Source organism: Ambystoma mexicanum, chromosome 5p, assembly GCF_040938575.1.
Source record: "Ambystoma mexicanum isolate Mex_15411 chromosome 5p, UKY_AmexF1_1, whole genome shotgun sequence".
NCBI lineage: Eukaryota > Metazoa > Chordata > Amphibia > Caudata > Ambystomatidae > Ambystoma > Ambystoma mexicanum.
The window spans coordinates 167,117,139-167,139,522 of NC_090930.1; positions in this window are offsets into that span (position 1 = coordinate 167,117,139).

The window sequence follows — 22,384 nt, forward strand, 5'->3', positions numbered from 1 at the left end:
TGTACTGGTAAGTTGTTTGCTTGGTGGTGTCGCCTTTCTTAGATGTATTCAAAGATGGGTTTCTACTTGCAGCATAACTATAGTTGCAAATGAAAAAGTAAAATGTTCTTATCTGTTGAAAGCTGGTATTTAGGGAGTACAGAATTAAATTGCATAATTCTGTTGCAGAGTTTCAGTGTTCCTACTTATTGTGCTTAAGTTGTCTGTGGCTGAGTAGTAGAGGTCCACCGCGAGGACGTGGTCAAATTCAAAATGGCTGCTTATATTCTTTATTTACCTATGACATCATCGTGTTCAGAATGTGATGATGTCACTTATAAACATTGAAAAAACTGAAACAAATGTGCGAGTGAAAATATGGGGTGAATGTACTTAAAATGTATAAACATGCTATTAGAGGCTAAAAAATAGTTGAGGTTGAGGTCTATTGCAATCATGTGAAGCTTAAAACAAATAAATATTACCCTCAACATTTAAGGCACTGAATATGCATGATCAATGACTATTGTGGAAATGGAGAAGCCTGCAAATGGGAAAGGTCCAGTTCTACTTGGTACATATGGACCAATTGGGTGCATAATGTTATCTGAATTAAAATATTGATGTTACTTATTATTGTAGTTGGGATACGTTGAAGCTGGTTGGATGAAACATTGTGATCTAAATAAACAGATCTCAATCTATTCTGGGAGATACTGAAGTAAATCAAAGAACTTTTGCAAGTGCAATGTTAATTATTAACATTTTATAATGATCTCTGACAATATTTAAATGCATTATAGGTTGGACTTAGCGCCTTTGTGTCAGATAGTGAGTTCACAGTTTTCACATAGACATATTTGCATGATTCTGTCTCAAAATGTTGAGTGCACAGTCTTCCTGAAAATTCTCATATACAAGTGACGGATCGAAATATAAATTGCCCAATGACAGTTTACTTCACAGGTCATTGTCTCTTATAAAGAAAAAAGTATACTGTACACATTCTTATTTACAGGTGTTATTAATACTGTGTGCACTTAGTGTGCAATTTTTAAAATGGTATTATGGTGTGAAGTCATTTCAGAGAAAAGAGCCTAAATAGAAATCTTCATTAAGGCTGTGAGTGGCGACTGCATCTAGTTTGTGTATCCAGAAGATTTCCCTTTGAATCAGTCTCTTGGGTAGGTCTCTTCCCCTAGGTAGTCGCTGTACTATTTCGAGGACCACCCATCTTAATTGGGTGTTGTTATGTCAGTTTTCCTTAAAGTGTCTGAACACTGGGGATTTGTTGTTTTCTGTTCTGATGCTGGATTTGTGCTCCATCAAGCGATCCTTAGCTTTTTGGATGGTTTTGCTAACATAATATTTGCCGGAAGGGTATCTTAATGCGTCCACTACATTTTTATTGTCACATGTTGCTTAGTCTCTGAGCAATACTTTTCGCTGCTTGGGTGTCGGATGTGGTCCCCTTTGATTATGTTTACACAACGTTGACAGTGTATGCAAGGGTAGGTTCCAGGTTTTTGTTTTTTCAGTATATTCTGACTGCTTTTTTGGGGGTTTTCTGCTCTGATCAGGCTGTCTTTGAAGTTCTTTCCCCTCTTGTATGCCAACATTGGAGGCTCCGGGAACAGTTTGTGCAAGTTAGGGTCTGATTGTATTAAGTTCCAATTTATGTTTATGATTGTGTACAATACAGCATTAAATGAATACAATATGGCATGAAATGCATACACTATGGCATGACGTGTATACTATACGGCATAAAATGTTTACAATATGGCATGAAGTGTATATAATATGGCATGAAATGTGTACAATATGGCATGAAGTGTATATAATATGGCATGAAGTGTATATAATATGGCATGAAATGTGTACAATATGGCATGAAGTGTATATAATATGGCATGACGTGTATATAATATGGCATGAAATGTGTACAATATGGCATGAAGTGTATATAATATGGCATGAAATGTGTACAATATGGCATGAAGTATATATAATATGGCATGAAGTGTATATAATATGGCATGAAATGTGTACAATATGGCATGAAGTGTATATAATATGGCATGAAATGTGTACAATATGGCATGAAGTGTATTAGTGGATGAATAGATGGGTGGTGGGGGGCATGCATGTTAGCGGTGATAAATACATTCAGGGCCTATAACAGGCCAATTACAGAGATTTGAAAGTGCAGGTGGTGGGCAGGGTGTGGGAGCATGGCGCAGGTGTGATTTTGCAACGGGCGCACTGGTATGTGCAGTTCTTGAGAAGACATGCCTTAGTGAAATTCAAAAGTTACTTTTGAAAAAATAGTAAAAGCGCCTGGGATGGGATGAGATGAAGTGTTGGGAGAATTGAATATAGGTCAATTTTTCATCTTCTATGTATCGGAAACAAAGTGGAGCCCATCTGCTTAGCCCTGACTGGAGATCAGGAGCAGGCCAGAGAGACGTCCTTGTTATCAGAATGGACCTCTTCATGGTTTGGCCAACGCTAAGGGTGAGTAGAGTCTTTGTGAGTGGGTCCCCCTTTCTCTGTTAGTCTGGTTATTTTAATTTTACATGCAAAAAAACGGTTATAACTCTGTTTTTAGGCTAGAATAAAAACACAACAGTTAAACTCTTCATTTCCTTTTAGTGAATGTATTGCATTAAGATACCTCAGATGGAGAAATTCAATAAAATAGGATATTGCACTTGTGCAAGGAAACATTTCCATACTGCATTTCCATTGTAAAGGGGTCTGCAATCAGTGATTCTCCGGATGTTTTGAACTACGATTCCCAGGATCCCTTACCAATGGTTATGCTGACTAGGGATGGGTGGGAGTTGTATTTCAATACATCTGGAGACAAGGGTTACAGACTCCTGCCGTAGCACAATAGCAATGCCACAAATGGTGTGTGTCCTTTTAAACTAAGGGAAAGTTGCATGCAGGGGCCCGCCAATAGTGGGTGCTTTTGGATTACTGGCACGCACGTCTTGAAAAAAACGAAATGCCTGCAAATGACGCTTTGAAGGTGGCGTTTATGAATGGAATCCAATGGCACCCCCTGCGAATTAGCAATTACAAATGCGCGTAGGATGCCATTGGAATCTCTTGGCCTTACGCATGCATGGAGTCCTCAGCCAGGCGATAGACGTTATGCTCTTCCAAGACTGAGGAGGCAAGCAAAGCAGAGTTGCAAACTTGGCTTTGTGCACCTTGGTAGGGCACACAAATGAGCTCGAGCACAAAATGAAAGCCTAAAGGCATTGCACCTTGCTTTTAAGTGTTCATTTTGCACTCCACTCATTTGCAAAATCACCCCCAATAGGTTTTCCATACAATAAAAGCTTATGCCCATACCACTTTAAGAAGAATTGATTATTCTTTTTATTACAAGGTCCATCCTAAAATCTGAAGAATTCTGCCACATCGCACCAGAAGCCGTAAGAATGCTGCCACATCGCACCAGAAGTCGTAAGAATTCTGCCACATTGCACCAGCCATAAGAATTCTGCCACATCGCACCAGAAGCTGTAAGAAGTCTGCCAAAACTCACCAGAAGCCGTACGAATTCTGCCACATCACACCAAAAGCCGTAAGAATTCTGCAACATTGCACCAGAAGCCGTAAGAATTCTGCCACATCACACCAGAAGCCATAAGAAGTCTGCCACATTGCACCAGAAGCCGTAAGACTTCTGTCACAACCCGCCAGAAGCCGCAAGAATTCTGCCACATAGCACCAGAAGCCATAAGAATTCTGCCACATTGCACCAGCCGTACGAATTCTGCCACATTGCAACAGAAGCTGTAAGAATTCTACCACATTGTACCAGAAGCCGTAAGAATTCTGCCACATCGCACCAGAAGCCGTAAGAATTCTGCCACATTGCAACAGAAGCTGTAAGAATTCTGCTACATTGTACCAGAAGCCGTAAGAATTCTGCCACATCGCACCAGAAGCGGTAAGAATTCTGCCACATTGCACCCGAAGCCATACCGACAAGGCATTGCTGGCAGATGATCAACCAGCAAAGAAAACTTAAAATGACATTCTTCTTGGATGCTTGCAGAGCTTAAAATGGCAGAAAGACTAGCTGCGAGCAGACCTTAAAATGGCTACTATCTGGTCACTAACAGACCTTAAGTTGACAGCAATCAGTGCCGCTAAGAGATCTTAAAATGGAAGCCAACCATGCTGATGGTGGAGCTTAAAATGGCAGCCAACCACGCCGCCATCAGACCATAAAATGACACTGAGTCGGGCAGCCATCAAAAATTAATATAGCTCCAATAGACCCTGAAATGGCAGTCATCATCCACATGAACTGTGATGAGGTGGGGAAAAAAGACAAAAGGAGAGACATTAGCAAATGTTATCTGATGTGTACAAGATAGGAAAACCTTTCCTCTATGTTCAGCGGCCGCTGTATGTATTTGTAAGTGTGAACCGCATAACCATGTGTGCATTCTGTCAAATACACCCTCTATCTCTCCAATATGTCTACAAAGCGAAAAGGCGACGACTATTCAAACAAAACAATGAAAGAAATGTTGCAGGGATTCCATGGGGAAAGATCCTTCCAATATAGACGCAGCATGGAAAAGACTACTCGCTTTCTGCTGAGTGTTGATGCCTGGGGCAGCTGCTTCCAAGATGTTACTCATCACCCTGAATTGTATCATGCGAAGAACAATGCACCTTTTTGGAAAAAGTGATTCTCGCTCGCTGCTGTGGATTGCAAAATATATCCTTTTTCCTAATGCTTACGGTTTCATGGCTACTTGAAAAAAATCACAACAGCCCACCCACGTTTGCCAGACGGGGGTCAGGCAGCAGCCAGCTACCTAACTGCACAACTATGTTGTAACTTTGTTTTAATTGAGATCCACTGATCACAGGAAACATTTTTAGATAAGAAACAGAAGCCAGCCAGGGCATTTTTTGAAAAACACATTTGGGCCACACAAAAAAGTTACCATGGCTCAATCAGACTTACCACTGACTTACACCTGGAGGGGGCTATGCCATGCACAAACGAATATAGTAGTAATAATGAGTAGCGGTAACTCAGGTGTAAGTCAAGCTTACTCAGAATAACTTCTTTTGTGTATAAGAGAAAGCAGACATACGATGTGGATGTATGTGCAATGTAGCTGCTCTGTGCTGTTAATTCAATGTGTGGCTCCAGTTGTCATGTTTTCAATCGGCAATATAGATAGTTTGGCTTTTTTTTACAATGAAATGCTCTCTCTCTCGCAGATGGGAAACTGTACTGCAATCCTGAAGTGCAGCACTTCCGGTAATTCCAATACTGTGATCAATAAACAGCTCAGCTGATGCACCTCGATCCTGCACTTTTATTACACTACTAAAAAGCTCCTTTGTGAATGGACCTCAATCCTGCTTCACAAGAGCCTCTGCGATTCCAGCATTGAACCCCATACACTGCTCTGCCAGCGACCACCAACTCTGCCCTTAAGTGTCTGTTTATTTGCTTCAACCATGACCTGCAGCATCCCCCAATAGTCCATCACTGAAGTGACTGCAACTTTAGCAGAGGGTGAGGAGGAAGCAGCACAGGGACTAGGACCCTAAGCAACTGTCCAAAGCGGGAGGAGGAGGATTAAAAAACGCTTCACAGCGCATCAGTGCGCATCTGCAGCTGCGTGTACCGCTTTGGGAGCAAACTTACTAGGAACCTGCGTGGATACTAGATCTCTGAAGAATTTAATGAGGGAGGAGGAGGAGAAGGAGGTGGATTTCAATCACTGCGCAGTCGGAGGAGGAGGGTTTAAACCACTGTGCAGTACGTAAACAGGCGCTTTCTGTGGTGACCAGTTTTCTGGAGGACTGACTAGGAAGTGGTGTATAGAATAGGATCCTGAAGAATTTGATGAGTTTGAGGATTCAAAATGTCTGTGCGGAGCGTAAGCGCTGTCCGCAGCTTTGAATGCAGATTTGGCAGTTTGGGTATGTGGGCCTGTTGAATCCCGCTGCAACCTCCGGCTTCTCCCATGTTTCCTTCTCTACATGGTGACGTTTTAAATAGAGCGCAGGTGGGTGTGACAAGCCTTAAGTGGATACAGTGGGACTGCGCCTTTTCTCAGCCCTTATACGGCCACCTCAATGGACTCTTCTAAATACCTTGTATGTTTTTGTATATCCTACTCAAGCACTAGCTGTCTACAACGTTTGCCGGGCACTGAGACCTTGATATCTGGCCATTGGTCCCAAGAGTCAGGGGCCCCAGCTGTTATGATTCACGCTATATCTGCTGCTGTGTTGTGAGGGTAGGTTTTAGGCACCCAGACTCTATGCTGATGCTCCTGCTGTGAGTTATTTGGTCAACATTTGAACTGCCATGATGTCCTAAGGCACTCATTCTCAAATACTTAATATCCGCATTAATTAACTGCCCATTGGATTACATCATATCATTAAGCTTTCCTCTCGGACAACCAGGGGCCATGATTGTCTTGGAGCCCAGTTCTGGTTTCTGTAGGAGTTGCACTAAGCACTTTCTGCGGCCTTGCACAGAGCACAAGTCTCTTTTGCAGAGTTATGCAAATTATTTCTCTATGTGAGGGGGGGAGTGGGGAGGCACAGTTAGCTTGGAGCCAAGTATTTGGATCCTCTAGAAGTTGGACAAGGGACCAAGGGATCAAGGGCCTCATTCCAAGTTTCGCAGTAATTCAGTGGTAATTCTGCTGAATTACTGCCAAAATCGGTTACCGTTGCCGCCACTTAGTTCTGTGGGTTTAACACAGCATTACAAGGGGAAGAATGGCGGTGTTTGTTTTTTGAGTCCATAAGATTCCATGGGATAAACCCTACACTTCAACAGAAACCTCTGGAATTGACGGAGCGGTAGAAATGACAGTAATATCGTAACTGCCCAAAAAAGCAGAAGTAACGAAATGACCACCACTTTCTCACTGCTCTGTCAAACTCGGAATGGGTCCCTAAGCACTTGGAGTATTTTTGCAATGCATAGGGAAGTAACGCATCTCCTCACTTGTGCCCAAAAATCTACTAGCCCAATTCACAAAGAGCATCTGAATGAGCGAATCGAGATGTCCTTTCCTGCCTTCGCACATCTGCACAAATAAGGGAGCATTTCTGGGCATTTTAAAGCGTATCCTGAATTCACAAATGGGATGCACTTTACAATTGCCAGAAACGAGAGTTAGCCCCCTGCGCCTGTTTGCCCAGGGGATGCACAAATTATGACAGGGTCATTTCTGACCATGACATGATATTCTTATGAAGTGTGACTGCCGAGGGTTAAATCGTAATGGTCACACTAGCATTTGCATCTCCCAAACTGGGATGGAAATGCTTTTTTTCTGGTCATTTTACAGAGACGGGGGGCCTCATTACGACCCAGGCGGTAAGTTACCGCCAGGGTCGTACCTTTACCACCATGGCGTAAACTACGTTTACGCCATGGTGGTTGGCGGACTTACCGCCCCATTCCGAGGTTGGCGGGGCGGTAAGTCCCCAATCCCCATTTACCCTTCCCCATTCCCATTTTTGCCCCATAGGCCATAATGGGAGTGGGGAAGGCGTTAATTACGCCACCGTAAATTATGGTGGCGTAAATAACATCAAGGTCCCTTATCGCCATGGATTTTAACACCTGCTAAAAGCAGGTGTTAAAACCTCCATGGCGCTAAGGGACCTCGGAATCAGGCGGTAAGGGTCGGCGCTGTTTACGCCGCCGTAAACCCCTTACCGCCTGAGTCGTAATGAGGCCCGGGGCGTTTAACGGCCCATCTCGGTGAAAGGCACTCCCAGCAATCACGTGGTTGCTGGCAGTCTGTCACGCTCCCAACCCTAATATCAGCATGGGGGCTGGACAGAGCATCTTTGTGCTGTTGGCCAGCCCCCTGCTGAAATGCCCAGGTTACATTTGTGACTAAGGTGACCTAAGCATTTCTGAAATGAATACAACTGAAATGACCGCACGCATTCTGTGTGCTTCTTTTATTTGTGCTATTTTTTGAGAATCTGACCCAATGTGCGTAAAAGATATGCAAAGTAGGAGGGAAGCATGTACATCAACCCGATTAGGCATGCAAGGGGGGAACGTCCTCCAAATGTGTGCAAAAATGCACCAAAAACCGAATTCACAAAAGTTTGGATCCTTCGCAATCCCATTTGCTCCAAACCCTAACAGGAGCATGTACCCCAAAAAGTGAGCAAAAGCACTGGCCACCCATATTAGTGATGCTACCATTCCCCACAAAGCACGCCACACTGCATGCAAGGCCGGGCGGCGGGCTAACCATGCACGCATATTCTGACACAATAATGAATAATGACTGATGCAATAGGCATGGTGCAACAGCATAACCAGAGAAATAGCAACATAGGGGCAAGGGGGTAATGGGATAGTTCGGCATTTTGTCTCTCAGGTGGTATAGGTTGTGGGACATGGCCTGTTGGTACATGGCGGTCTCCATGGGCATGATTGTGCTGGAGGACTGGCAGGCACATTGTCTCCTGCTGGCACAGATGATTGTTGTTGACACTGCTTCAGGGACCTTCTTTGGTGCTCCTCAACACTTGTTTGCCCCGCAGGAAGGAGAGAGTACAGGACTCACCACTGTTGTGGGGGTGTCCTGCTCTGTAGATGCCTCTGTCTCTTCCTCATCATTGCCTTCAAGTGGTGGCATGCAGAGATCACCTCCCACATCGTCGTTTGGACTGGCATCAGTTTGGGAAATTAAATGGTCATTTAATGTGATATATGAGCAACCTATACGTGTCATGTTGTTCAACAGTCATGGTTGCTAATGCAATGAGCATGCCTCTATATATGTTTTGCCTATCTTCCCACCTCTGGGTCACGCACAGGGTTCTTTCTGCAGACACACACACCGTGCAAGCTCTCCATGATGATCAACACGTCTTTCAAAGCACTTTGCTGTACAGGCGTGAGGTGTGTGAGGGTCTGTATGCCGTATGCAGTTTGATAGATCATTCTTTTCCTAGCTGATGTAATTCTGCTCTACAGGTCATGGGGTGTGATATGTGTGAGAGTCACTCTGTCACAGTGGCCACATCTATCCCACGGTTGTCCAACTCCAGGCCTTGAGGGCAGGAATTCTGATGGGTTTTCAGGATATCCCTCATTAATACGCATGAGGAAAATGTTCATATATTTAGACTCATTGGGCCTCATCACGACTTTGGCGGTAACCCTTAAATCCGGCGGTAGCGCTATTACCGCCGGATTTAAGGGTCAGCCAAAGCAGGACTTTGGCGGATTTCTCCCCAGCTCTGAGGGCATTCCCGAATGGGCTCAATGGGGAATGGGGATTGACATTACCGCCGAACTCGTGATCCGGCGCTATTAGCGCCGGGGAGTTCGGCGGTAGGGCTAATACCGCCCGCGCTAATAGCGTTACCACTACCGCCCAAGTCGTGATGAGGCCCATTGTATGCACATTTATCTTATGAATATTAATTATGGGTATCCTGAAAACCCAATGTGTTTCTGGCCCTTGAGGCCTGGAGTTGGACAACCCTTATCTATCCAATAGCAACCCACAGGACATGTGCACACAAAGGTATGGCTGACCTGGAGTTGTTTGATGCAGTGTTCATGCCGCCGATTCTTTCCATGACTGAAGAATCTATCATGGTAGCCACTTCCTCCTGAAAGGGGGTCAGGGTGATCCCTGTAGTTGGCTCTCCATCAGTTGCACAAGCAAACAGGTGCGTGTCCGCCAGCGTTGATCTTGTCTGCTGCTCCATATCATCCAAGCGCTTCTGTATCTGCTTCATGGTTCTCACAGCTACACACATGGCATCTACATTTGCTTTGAGCTCTATTCAGAGTGTAGGCCTCACTGCAAGGCTGACACTTTGGATATCTCTGCAGAAGAGGGTCTCTTCATTTTCTGCCATGAAGTTTACAATTATTTCCACCCAGGGGTGGACTGGGAACCAAAAGAGGCCGTAGAAATAATTTTCAAAGTGGCCCCATATTACACATTTTCAGCAAGACCAACTCTTTTCCTATGGGAAAATGGGCAAATACCACACAAAAGAGGCCCGGGGTGCAAAGGCCTACTGGAAAAACTCCAGAGTTCCCTCTAGACCAGTCCACCCCTGCTTCCACCTCTTCATCACTTTAGTTTGGAGCACAGCACTCTTCCTTCTCTCCATCCTTCACAGGTTGCCTTTTGGATGGAATCTTGTAGACGTCGATGGTCCTGAATGCAACACAGGCCTTCTAAAGTTCTCTGAAATGTGTTCATGGGTTTTTTCCACTTTTTATGGGCAAATTTGCAGTTTTTGCCACATCTCACGTGACTCGCACGTTTTTTGATCCATCGTCAAATGTTCACCATCATTTGTGCTTATTTTTGGCGCATCTGTCCAGATGTGGAAAAATATATGTTTTGCAACTTTATTTTTGCATTGATTGTGCTCAAAACTACGCTTCCTTGCACACAGCATGATGATTTTCGGTGAATTTGCCATCTTCAATGAGATGCTCATGTTTTTAAGAATCTGGCCATCAGAACTGGAATAATCTTGCTTTGACCACTTTTGCCATGGTAATGGGGCCCTGATTGGCTTAATGTCTACTAATGGAAAGCAAATTACCAGCTAAAACAGGTGTTTGACTGTTCAGGGTACATTGCCATTTTACCTGTATAAATCACATTTCAAATACATTTTCTGGGTGTCATGGCTTATATGTAGGGTGACCAGACGTCCCAGTTTTTCGGGGACTGTCCCAGTATTTTTTTTACATTTTTTTTTATTTGATATAGTTCATTACAAACTTTTAAAATATTCAACATGATCAACAAAAAGAACTTAAAATATAAAAAAGAAAACATTTTTACACATTAATGAACTTCCAAATCAATTCAACAAGGATTCAAAATTAGCAGTAGTAACGTATTATATCATTTCCTTTCATGAACTTCTAACAATGAACTGGAACGTGTTATTTCTGAGTCAAAGTACACTTGCTCAAGGAAGGTCCGCCATGGTGCTTTCCAATTTCTCTAGAAATGATGTTAATGCGAAAAATAGTTTAAAATCTATTCCTTCTGAAATAATATTCCACCAATCTTCTCCTTCTAGATGCGGCCTCTTTAAAATTTCCGGTCCCAAATGTATCGCTCTGAGCTCTCTTAATTTTTTACAATATAGCACAAGATGTTTTAATGTTTCTTTTCTGTTTTACAAAATCTGCAATCTTCGTCAAAATCTTTGTCTTTGCTTCTTATGTTCATGATTGTTTTGGTTCTAAACATGTTCATAAGAAATTTCAAGTAGATGTTTCTCCTTTTAATACATGGAAAGTTTTGGAGATATTTAGGAAGAGTGTTAACTGCCCATGCTTCGGAGGCATTTTCAACCATACATCTGTGGACTGATCTTTGGTCCTGGTTTTCACACCAATCTTGCTCCCATAATTTTCTTTTTACAGAGTTTGGATTCTGGATCAGTAACAGTTGGTCTGTTTGTAGTTGTTTTAGAGTGTTCATACAGGTCTGTTTCCATGTACTCACAACAGACACTTTAGAATAGTTTTCTTCGTCAGGTAGAATTCGATATTGAGGAAGGTCATCAGCTTCCAAAACTTTCCTATACACTGAAAGCATGTTCCACATCACCTATGCATTAATTGAAGTTAAACCAAGCTCATGTCGAATACAAGCCTTGGAGGTCCCTCTGGGCTATGCTAGCTCTTTTCCCCAGAATGTGTTTTCACACCAGGACCATACCCCAGCAGGACAGCCAAACATTGCCTCGGCACCAAAAATCAGTGCTGGGATAACCTTTGCTTTATAAAATTGAATGGTCGGTTTTAAGGTGAATTTCCCGTACTTCTTATTTAAAACAACACCTTGGGCTGCTAAAGCTTTGCATTTCCGACAAATTTTTGTCACCATGTTGCCGTCATTAATACTGGAGTTAATCATCACTCCCAAGTATTGGGTTTCCATCGTGAGTCGGATAGATTTATTTTCTAGTTTGCAATTTAATTTTCGCTGTTTACTTGCTCCAACTAGATTTTGAAGTACCAGTATCTCGGTTTTAGTTGGATTAATCACAAGATCATTTGCGTCTGTATAGTCTTTTAAGGCCGCCAGTTTCCTTTGCAATCCAATTGGAGTTACATCCATTAACGCGATGTTGTCAGCATATAGTATATGACCAAGTCGATATCCGTTTATTTTCGGGGCAAACGATTGTTTCAAACGCTTTTTCTATGTCAGAAATGAATGCACTGAATAGAGTGGTTCCAAGAGGACACCTCTGTTTCACTCCTCTTGATGTTCCGAAGGGTGCTGAAAGTGTTCCTTGCAAATCCAATCTGACTTTTATAGTGATGCCAGAAAAAAGTTGTTTAATCGCAGCAAGCAAGCTATCCGGGCACCCCCATATACTAAGTTTTGTCCACAAGAGCTCACGATCAATACTGTCGAATGCGTGCACCAAATCTACGAAGGCTAAGTAAACTTTGGATTTTTCCCTTATAGCCTCCATTTTTAGTAGATTGATTAGCATTAGACTTAGTCTGCATCCAACACCTTTAACAAAACCAGTTTGGCGATGTTCGGCCACCCCTGCCACTTTTATCCAATCTGTCAGTTGTAATAACAGTTGGGTTGCAAAGATTTTTCCCACAACATCTAAAAGGGCGATTGGCCTGTTTTTTTTGGGGTCTGTTCTTAATCCCTTCTTGAACACAGGCACAATTATAGCGCTTTTCCATGAATTTGGAATTCTTTTTTCCTCAATTATGTTTTTGAATAGGATAAAGCAGAACTCGGCCCATGCCTCAGGATGTAATTTTAATATCTGGTTTGTGAGGCCATCTGGACCGGGAGAGCGAGACGAGCTCAGCCTTTTAATATTTTCGAGGATATCTACCTTATCAATGGAGATGTCCCAAGTTGAAGGTGTATTTTATTCGCTGTACTCGCTGTCAGTGTTTGGAGTAAATAGATTCACAAAATGCTCAATCCATGTCGCTTCCGTCACCTTGTTAGTTTGAATTGCCTGCTGTGGGACTGCCAAGTTGTTTATCACTTCCCAAAACAGGCGGACGTTTTTTGATGATAAAATGTGTAACATTTTTTCAGCATAATTTTGAGCCATCATATTTATGTGCATTCACAGCCAGTTTTTATAGCTTTTTTGCGCTTCATTTTTGTGTTTCAGGTAGTCCTTACTAGGGTTTTTTTGTAAACTCTTAATTATTTTTCTCAGTTCACGTTTTTTGGTGACTAGTTCTATGTCATACACATGGATCTTCTTGAAGTTATTTAACTTGTTTCCTTTGAAGGTTTCTGTATAGGCTTGTAGTAGGACAGGTTATTCTATTTGATCTATATTTTGTTTTATTTTTTCTCTGTTAACAGATTTGTCATTGATATAATCTGCTGTTATTTTAGTCTTAGACGATTTCTACCTGGTGTACTGGGGACATCGTGGTTCCATCTCAGCTGATTTTTCCTTTTTAGTCCTTGCATGGTCATTCTTATCAGCTCGTGGTCACTATATTGCATGCCAATTATGTTTAGATCTTCAATATTTGGCGTTAGATTTTCTGAGACTTAGAAGTAATTGAGTATAGATTTAGAGTTGTCATTTTGCCAGGTAGCTTTGGTGGGGATATCCCCTTTTGTGTTTCCATTCAGCATTTTCATGCCTCAAACTTCCATCTCTTCTTCCCATGCTAAGAGCAACCGATGTTTCTTTATGTCTGATTTTGTATTTGGTAGGGCTATTGTTTTTTGTACTTTTAAACATTCCATGTTGAGATCGCCACAGAATATAATTTTAGCGTTCTTCTCACTCGACAATATTGTGTCTCCTGTTACATCAAGATATACCCATTCATCCGAGGCGTTATGCTGCCAGTATAAGTTAATTATATGAATTTTGGCGTTATCTTCCACTTTCTTGTTCTTTATTGCAACTGTCCCATATTGGATGTATGGGGTCACATTAACAGAATTAATTATTCTGAAGCCATGGTCTGATTTTACCAAAGTCCATAACCCTGCCATTGGTCTTCCTTTCGATTACTTTATGGCTGAGTTCCAGGCTGTTTCGTAGCCTTCCACCATGGGCTGATTAAGAAGCCAGGTTTCTTGGAGGCAAATGATGTGTAAGGTTCCAATGCCTCCCAGGCTGTTGTTAAACAGGAGCATGAAGCCTCTTGTGTTCCATGTACCTATCCGTTAAAACGATGATATTCTTTTCAATTGGCATTATTTGTTTTCTTGGCAGTTTAGTGACCTTGCAACCCAGTTCCAACATGTCTCGTCATCTTTTTTCTCCTGTCTGTTACTGATGGTATTTGATTTTGATCCGTTTTTTAGGTTCATTTCTGGCTTCTTCACAAAGAGACATATCGTCTTCTTCGTCAGGGCTCTTAGTATTTCTTTCAAAGTTGACTTTTTGAAGTGAGATTTGATTCCTTTGTAAATTGATAACTTCAGATCTTTTGGGTTGGAGTTTTTCTGAGATCTTTGTTTTTATATGTGGGGAGTCACCCCATGGTTCCGATATTCCAAAACCAAATGCATCAAAGTCAGCGGTATATTGTACTATAATGTCTGTAATGGCTCTTGAATAGGTATGAAGCAATACAGGATCAGTTATTTCGTCATGTATAAATTCAACTGTTTTGATGTCATTCGCTGTTATTGTACAGAGCTGTGGGAGGTGGTTCAAAAGTTTCAGCACATTGTACCTATTTAGAATTAACCCATCATTTGATGAAAAGTTTCTTTCTAAAAGAAGGCAGAAGTTTGAAGTTATGTCCTGCTGTTTCTTTGTCGACAGCTTCTGTCTGTCGAATGGTAGTCTCTTATCCTCTCTCCAATCTTCCTTAGCCTTTTCATTCCGTGTCATGTCACTTTCCTTATTTATTAGGACCATTTTTCCGCCCATTGCTTCTCCATATCTTTGCTCTCTGATGTTAGATTTCCTTTCTTGAGGTTTGGCCTGCATGCGGTCAAGGTTCGCAGTCGGTTTAAAATTAGCTGAAGCCCATCTTTCATCAAGTGTCAAGCATCTTTTTAGTATTATTTTTTTTTTCTGGTTCTTGGAATTGAATACTCTGTTTTTTATCTTTTTCCGGGGTAACTTCAATTGTGCATGTTCTCAACTGCATTGTTTTTCCATTTTGTTTTATCGTCGATTCACTGTTGCTGTGCATGCCTGGCATCAGATTTTGATAGTTGTATTCTTCTTCGTCCATTGTTACCTCATCATCATTTCACTTGTACGTGGATAGGTTTGCCAAGTCCTCTATCATATGATCATGATCTTCATCTCCGGTATCCGTTATGATCACTTGCTTTCTTTCATGTATATGTGTACTCTCTGCTTTTTCGGTCGGGACAACCGATTCTTTCTCCTGAGGACTTTGTCTTACTCGGAGCGGTTTGAATCGTTACATTTAATGATTTAATGTTCCTTAGGGATTTGCACAAGTTTTTGTTATTTGTTTTTTTTTTATTTGGCATATTTTTTCGTTTTCTTTGTTTGTTTCATTGGCATTTTATCTTTTGCTCCTTCTTTGATCATGCTTTCTCTTTTGTTTTTCTCAAAGATTGGAAACGTTTCATTTTTTTCATGTTTTTCTGGGGTTCGCTCTGGATTAGTTTCTAGATTCATTGACACAGGGTCAATAAATCCTTCAGCATTTGCCGAAGTTGATGGATGGCTAGCTTCAGCTTGATCCTCAATATTTTCCGTGGCATTTTCTTTGGTTTCCAATGGATTCATGGCTGTTACTCCATCTGAGTGACTCACTTTTGAGCTCTCGGTAGAGCCCAATAGCACACTAATTGTCGATGGTGAGGACTCAATTGCCATTTCAAGATTTATTTGTAGTTCGCCAATGGCTAAAGAGCTTGTTGTAGTTGTTCCCTCAACCATTTGTTCATTATTAACTGCTTTCCCAACTCTTAATCCACTGGGAAGTGCAGCAACAGCTGCAATCCGCTGTGGTTGGTTTTCATTATTGATCATTTGCTGTCTTTTTAGAATCATTAATGCTTCTCGTGCCACCTCGGCTAAGAGTCGTTTATCATCTGTGCTGTTTTTCAGTTGATCCTTTATTTGTGCGACAAAGGCATCATTACTCCTCAGGTTATTAACTGTGTGATTTTGCACTTCTTGTTGTACATGCTCCATGTTTATTAATTTAGCGTTTACTAAAGCCATTAGAGTAATTTGAGGCTCTCATTCAGGTGTTCATATAGTTTTATCAGTGGTGCTACAGTTATTGTCAATGCAGAGATTATATTAGGTCTAAGCTGATTTATCACTTGTTGCGCTAATTCATAGCAGTCTGTTTGTGGCTCCCCTGAACATTGCAGACTGCCTTGTTTTCTCATGTAGTTATGGTGTCGCACTTTAGATAAACGTCTTGCGGTTCTGGTATCATCTGAGTCAGAAGAGCTATCTTCGCTTGTCTCGGTAAAATCAGATAAGGAACCTCGCCTCTCAATATTCACATGTTTTCTTACTTCCTTCGCTTTGGTATGTGTAAGATTTTGTATCTTTTGTGCAGAGGTGCTGCGTCTTTTTCTGTTCTGTGAACAGAGTATAGTCATTGGACTAGTGCTGGAAGCAATTCTTCTCCATTTATTAGGGCGATAAGGATTCTGCAGTACTCTTTGATCTTCAGCACTCCTTTCTGTTTGTATACTGCTTAGAAGGGAATTTCTTTCCTATGCATTCAAGGGAGCTTTTATGCTTTTGTCATTATTGTCAGTTAATATTTTGTTACACTATGACGACGGGAGGGTCAGCTTCGCATTTATATTTTTAAGATCTTCAATTAGGGTGTCAGCCAGGAATAGCGAGTTTCGCCTTTCATTATGTAAATTACTCTTTTATTGCCTTACTGCACCCAATCTGTTACTATCGTGGAATGTTTGGTGATTTGGTGCTATAAAGACTTCCTCCTCAGGTTCCTGAGTTAAATTTTCGTGTCCGTCTGTTAGTGACTCCCGTCTTGCATATGAACTTTCATCACTAATCGGACATTCTTTCGTCTCGCAACTAGATCGATCATTTTTATAAGATTTTTGGTGCTTTTGCCAGTCCTTTTTCCCCACCGTCTCATAATTTTCAGGTTTGTGTGCTACCTTGTTCAATTGATACACACCATACAAGTACTCACAGAGAAGGGGGGGTGCAGTTAAAGAATCTGTCAAATATGCACTCATTGGCTGTTCCATAACAACATTATTATGAGAGTTTATGTGTACTTGTGTGTGCCTTTCTGTCTGGATATTAGCGTCCCAGACATGTTTTGAGCAGTTTTCGTGGGACGCATATGTGCCCTCAGACAATCCAGCCATCGCACCCCCACCTCCCTCATCCAGGAGTCTAATGCGCCAGCTGCCACAGCCGATCCTCCCGGCTCGCAGCCCGAATGACAGGCCGCGCATGCGCAGCTGTACCCATCGGCGGCTCCTCCCTCCCCCAGACAGCAGCCACCCATCGCAACCAGAGCCCCCACTATCCCAAGAGCAGCAGCCCCCAGACTTGACCCGAGCGCGGTAAGTTCAGAGAGGGGCGTGGTTGGCATCGGGGTTCATGTTAGCAATGTACCAATTTTGCCGACGTCCAAGCGCATCGCGGGCGGTGGCCCCGCGTCGCAGGGGGCATATGAAAGGAGGGAGGAGTTATGTTCAAATGTTGACAAAGAAGAGATAATCACAGGCACAGGAAAGGGGGATGATCAAAATTTATTTTCAAGCCACGTACCGTTATGTCCGTTATGTCCGTTGTAGTTTGGTCGTAGATTTGAGGGGGTGGGGAGTGCAAACGCCGTAGCATTGCTCGTGACAAGGGATCCATGATTGAGAACAGAGCGTTTGAGGAGTGTTGAGATCCATTATCAACCACCCACTTCTACACACTCCTGAACACTCCCAAACACTCTGCGATGCTCCGTATGAGTAGGGGTTTTTTATCACTATGCTCCTCCTCTCCACCAGTAGAGCTAGTAGAGGTACTCCACACCACACCACAGCAGTCCAACAGAGTACCAGCCACAAAGAACACTCCAAAACACTCTGCGACGCTCTGCGTGAGTAGGGGTTTTTATCACTATGCCCCTCCTCTCCTCCAATAGAGCTCGTCGAGGTACTTCACACCACACCACATCAGTCCAACAGGATACCAGCCACAAAGAACACACCCAAACACTCCACCCTAGTATTTGGTGCTCTGTCCCCCTTTCTCAAGATTATGTTCCCATTGGAAACTGCAGTGGTCCCGGTTTTTTGTAGTAGGTCTTCATGGCTGGCAGGCAGGAATGCACAATCTCGCACAGAAGAAATGCTGCATTTTACAACTTAAGATAGTGTTAGTCTATGATAAATTAATGATAATATGTGTTTGTTTGAACAGTAACACTTAAACCCCTTTCTCCTCCAAACGCTATTGAAGTGTAGTGCCTTGACGGCCACTTTCAAGAGTTAGTCCTACTTTTATGTCAGTTGCCCTGTACCGGTTTTTTACTTTTTAAATCTGGTCACCCTACTTATATGGCTTGGGGCCCTGTTTGTGGAATCCATCTAGCTGTATTTGTTAATGTAAGTTATATTAATTGTCTTTTTCTTTTTTAATTAATATTTTGATATTGTATAACAGAAGCATGAATAACAAGAAAGCTCAGAATCAACACGTGAATAAGGGGAATAAGCAAAAATAAATACATTGGGATCTGTACATTGGGTGTTTCTGCATTGCTGCTGTGTTTGAAAAATGAGGCCTTTTTCCCTCTTTTTAGGAAAGTTGAATCTGGGTGTTTTTGCATTACTGCTGTCTTTGAAAAATTAGGCCTTTTCCTCTTGGAAAGCTGTTTCTGGTAGCACTGAGGTACTGGTAACTGTGTCTCATTAGGCTCTTACCCTGTATTGTTGAGTGCTCCTGTATGCGCCTTCTGAGTTTCGCTACCATGCTACCCTCCCACCCTACCCCTTCTGTGCATCCTGTGCTCTGCGAAGCTGGGCTGTGCATCCCTCCTCTCTCTTAAGCTCCCTCCTCGCACCCTCTATGGTGCTTTCCATCTCCTCCCTCTTCTCTAACTGCTACTCTATCTCCTATCCTATATCTCTGACTAAGGAAGGACGAAGTTCAAGAGTCTCCAACCCAGGCCTCCTTATCGCTGATTCCTACATCAGTGCATCCTCCAGACAGACTCTCACTGACATCCTCTTTGTCGTTCCCTCTCCTGACCTATGGACCCACATATCGTCTCTGTGCTCTCTCCTTTCTCCTCATCTTCCATTAATAGTGGCACACAGTGGGAGGTCCTCTTGGCCTCCTTCCACTCCACCTAGACCATAATTAATGATTATCTGAATGGCACCATCATTGTCCATGGCCCGCAGCCCTCTCTCCTCCTCTTCGATAGGCATCTACCACATCTTATCAACTTCCTTAGTCTCGGGAGGATAGATCAAGGCCAATGTGTTCGCCTTGGAAGCAAGACAACACGGAGCACCACAGGTTCGATCCCTGGGCCCGCGCTTAGAAACCTCTGAGTATTAAGCGCGTTATAAATAACCTATCATATCATATCATATCATTCCTTCCTTCTCCTGCCACTCCTACCAGCACCTCTCTGGCTCCTCTGCCAAACCCTTCTTCCGCTGCCTCTCTGGCACCCGCCTTCTTTCTGGCCACTCTACCACTTTCTTCTTCCACCTCTGCACACTCTCGGGCCCCTCTACCACTTCGGCAGGGCATACCTCAAGCTTTTCCCCCTCTATGGAAGTCTTTCAAAAGTGGCAACCTGATCCATGTCACTCTTGCTCTGCCGTCAAACACTCCTCGGACATCTGCCACCTCCTTGAAGAACTTGACCTGGATGTCCTTGCTCTCACAGAGACATGGTTCACGGCCAGCTCTGTCACACGTTTTGACACTCTCCTCCCTGTTGGATACAAGATCCTCTCTGAATCCAGAACCAGCCGTCCCAGAGGTGGAGTAGCTCTCATTTTTCCTGAGTGGGCCCCTGCTTCTGTCATTCCTACGCAGGCCTACTCCTCATTTGAATGCCTGGTCTGCAGGCTCTCTATCTCTCTCGGCCTCTTCCCGACTGTCGCCACCATCTACAGGCCACCTGCCTAGGTCGCCTTCTTCCTGTCAGAGTGGGCTGACCTCTCCTCTTCTCTCCTTGCCTCTACCTCTCAATGTCTCCTGCTCGGAGACCAAAATATCCACCTGGATGCTTCTAAACTCTCCTCTTGGCTCTTCCGCAACCTCTGCGACACTCTCTCTCTTTCCAGTCTACCCTTTGGTTTCACACGCTGTGCCGGGCATACCTTGGATGTTCTCATCTCCTCAGCTATCCCCCTCTCAAACCCTCTCACTACACCTTCCTCTTGGACTGACCATGTTTTGCTCTCCTCTCACCTGATGCTCTCTGTCCCCCAGGCTGAGACCAACCCCAGAACAGCCACCTACCTTCTCGGTCATTTGGCCCATGAAGCATGTGTCGGTGGATGCTGTTGCCGCTACTTTCTGTGCTCCTACCATGCCTACAGCTGACTCACACTCGGACAAAGCCTTCTCTAACCTTCATCTTTCTATCTGCAACACTCTGGATGTCCTTGGCCCTGTCATGAGAATCCGTCTGAAGCCTACCCTCAAGTGCAAAGCATGTTATGATTCTGACCTCACCACCATGAAACGCAAGTGTACGGTGGCTGAGAGAGAGTGGAGGGCATCGGGCACATCCTCTGATAAACTTGCCTGCCACCGGCTCCAAAAGCCATACAGACTCTCAGTCCTGACCAAGAAGAGAGTCCATATCCAAGCCCACATTTCTGTGATCTCTAAAAACATAGCCAAACTCTTTAAAATCTGCAAGGAGCTGGCCAGTACTTCTGCAGTCTCTACCTCTCCTGTTCCCTCCCAGACCCTCTGTATGGCTCTGGCTTCTCACTTTACCACTAAAAATCAGGATATCCTCTCTTATCTCTTTTTTTCTTCCCTCTCTACCTCTCTCGACTCCCCTCTGGCTGCCTCTCCCTCTCCTCCTCCCTTCTCCTCTTTCTCCCTGACTATACCTGATGAGGATTCTAAAGAAGTCAAATCTATGAAAGTGTCCTCCAAACAGGTTCTCCCCTGTGACTCCAGAACCATCAAGGACCACATTGACGCCCTCGCTCCAGACGTGGCCGATTTCTGCAATCACTCTTTTGCCACTAAAAAGTTATTCTTTCTACTCATGCACTCCCTTGTGCACCCCCGCCTTAAAAAGCCTTCTGCTTATCCTACCTGTCTGGAAAACGATTGCCTAATCTCTATCACTCCTTTCCTGGGCAAACTCCTGGAAAAGCTGGTCATATGCAAGCTTACTCTCCACACTGAATCTGTTGGTTGTTTCCATGACCATCACCAGTCTGGCTTCACAATAGCCAAAGGCACAGAAACTGCTCTCCTGATCATCTGTGAAGATCTGCTCACTAATCTCGATTCAAGCCTTCCTTCTGTCCTCAGACTTCTTGACCCCAACTCTGCTTTTGACACTGTCAATCAAGCCATCCTGATTAATCGACTCTGTGAGAACCTGAGCATCATGGATCAGACCTGGAGTGGTTGTCCTCCTTCCTCCTGGACTGACCCTCCCTGGTGCAACTTGGGCCCTTTCTCTCCACCACCTCTATCTCCACAGGTGGTGTTCCCCAGGGCTCTAGCCTCTCGCCCTGGATCTTCAATGTCTACTTGGTCCATTGGCCCACCTTATCTCTACCTTCTCCTCTAACTTTCAGTATTATGCAGATGACTCTCTATCTGCGAGTCAGTGTTGGTGCACCTCCAACGATCTCTGCCTTAATGTCAGTAAGACTGAGATCCTTCTCATTGGGAGCCCTGCTCCCGCTTTCCCTTTCTCAGTCTGGCCACCTTCCTTAGGCCCTCTTCCTTCTACTTCCTGTGAGGCAAAAAACCTTGGTGTCATCTTCTAATCCACTCTCTTCTTCTCTACTTCTCCTATTCTTCCTTTTCCCACATTCCCCCAGATGCGCACTGTCTCCAGCGCCCTGTTTCTCTCTAGGCTGGACTACTGCAACAGCATATTTCTTAATCTGCCTTCCTCCACTGTCTGCCCTCTGCAACCAATCCAGAAAAGGATAGCAAGACTTGGCCTTGGCCTCAAGTCCAGGGACCGTATCTCTCCAGCTATGGAATCCCTCCACTTGCTCCCAGTAGCTACAAGAATTAAGTTCAAGACCCTCTGCATCATCCACACGGCTTTCTGGGGCCAGGGCCCACACTACATCCAGCTCTATCTTCCAAAACACCTTCCTTCTCGAGCCCTTCACTCAGCCACCTCTAACTCTTTGAGGGTCAGGCACTTTTCTAGGCAGAC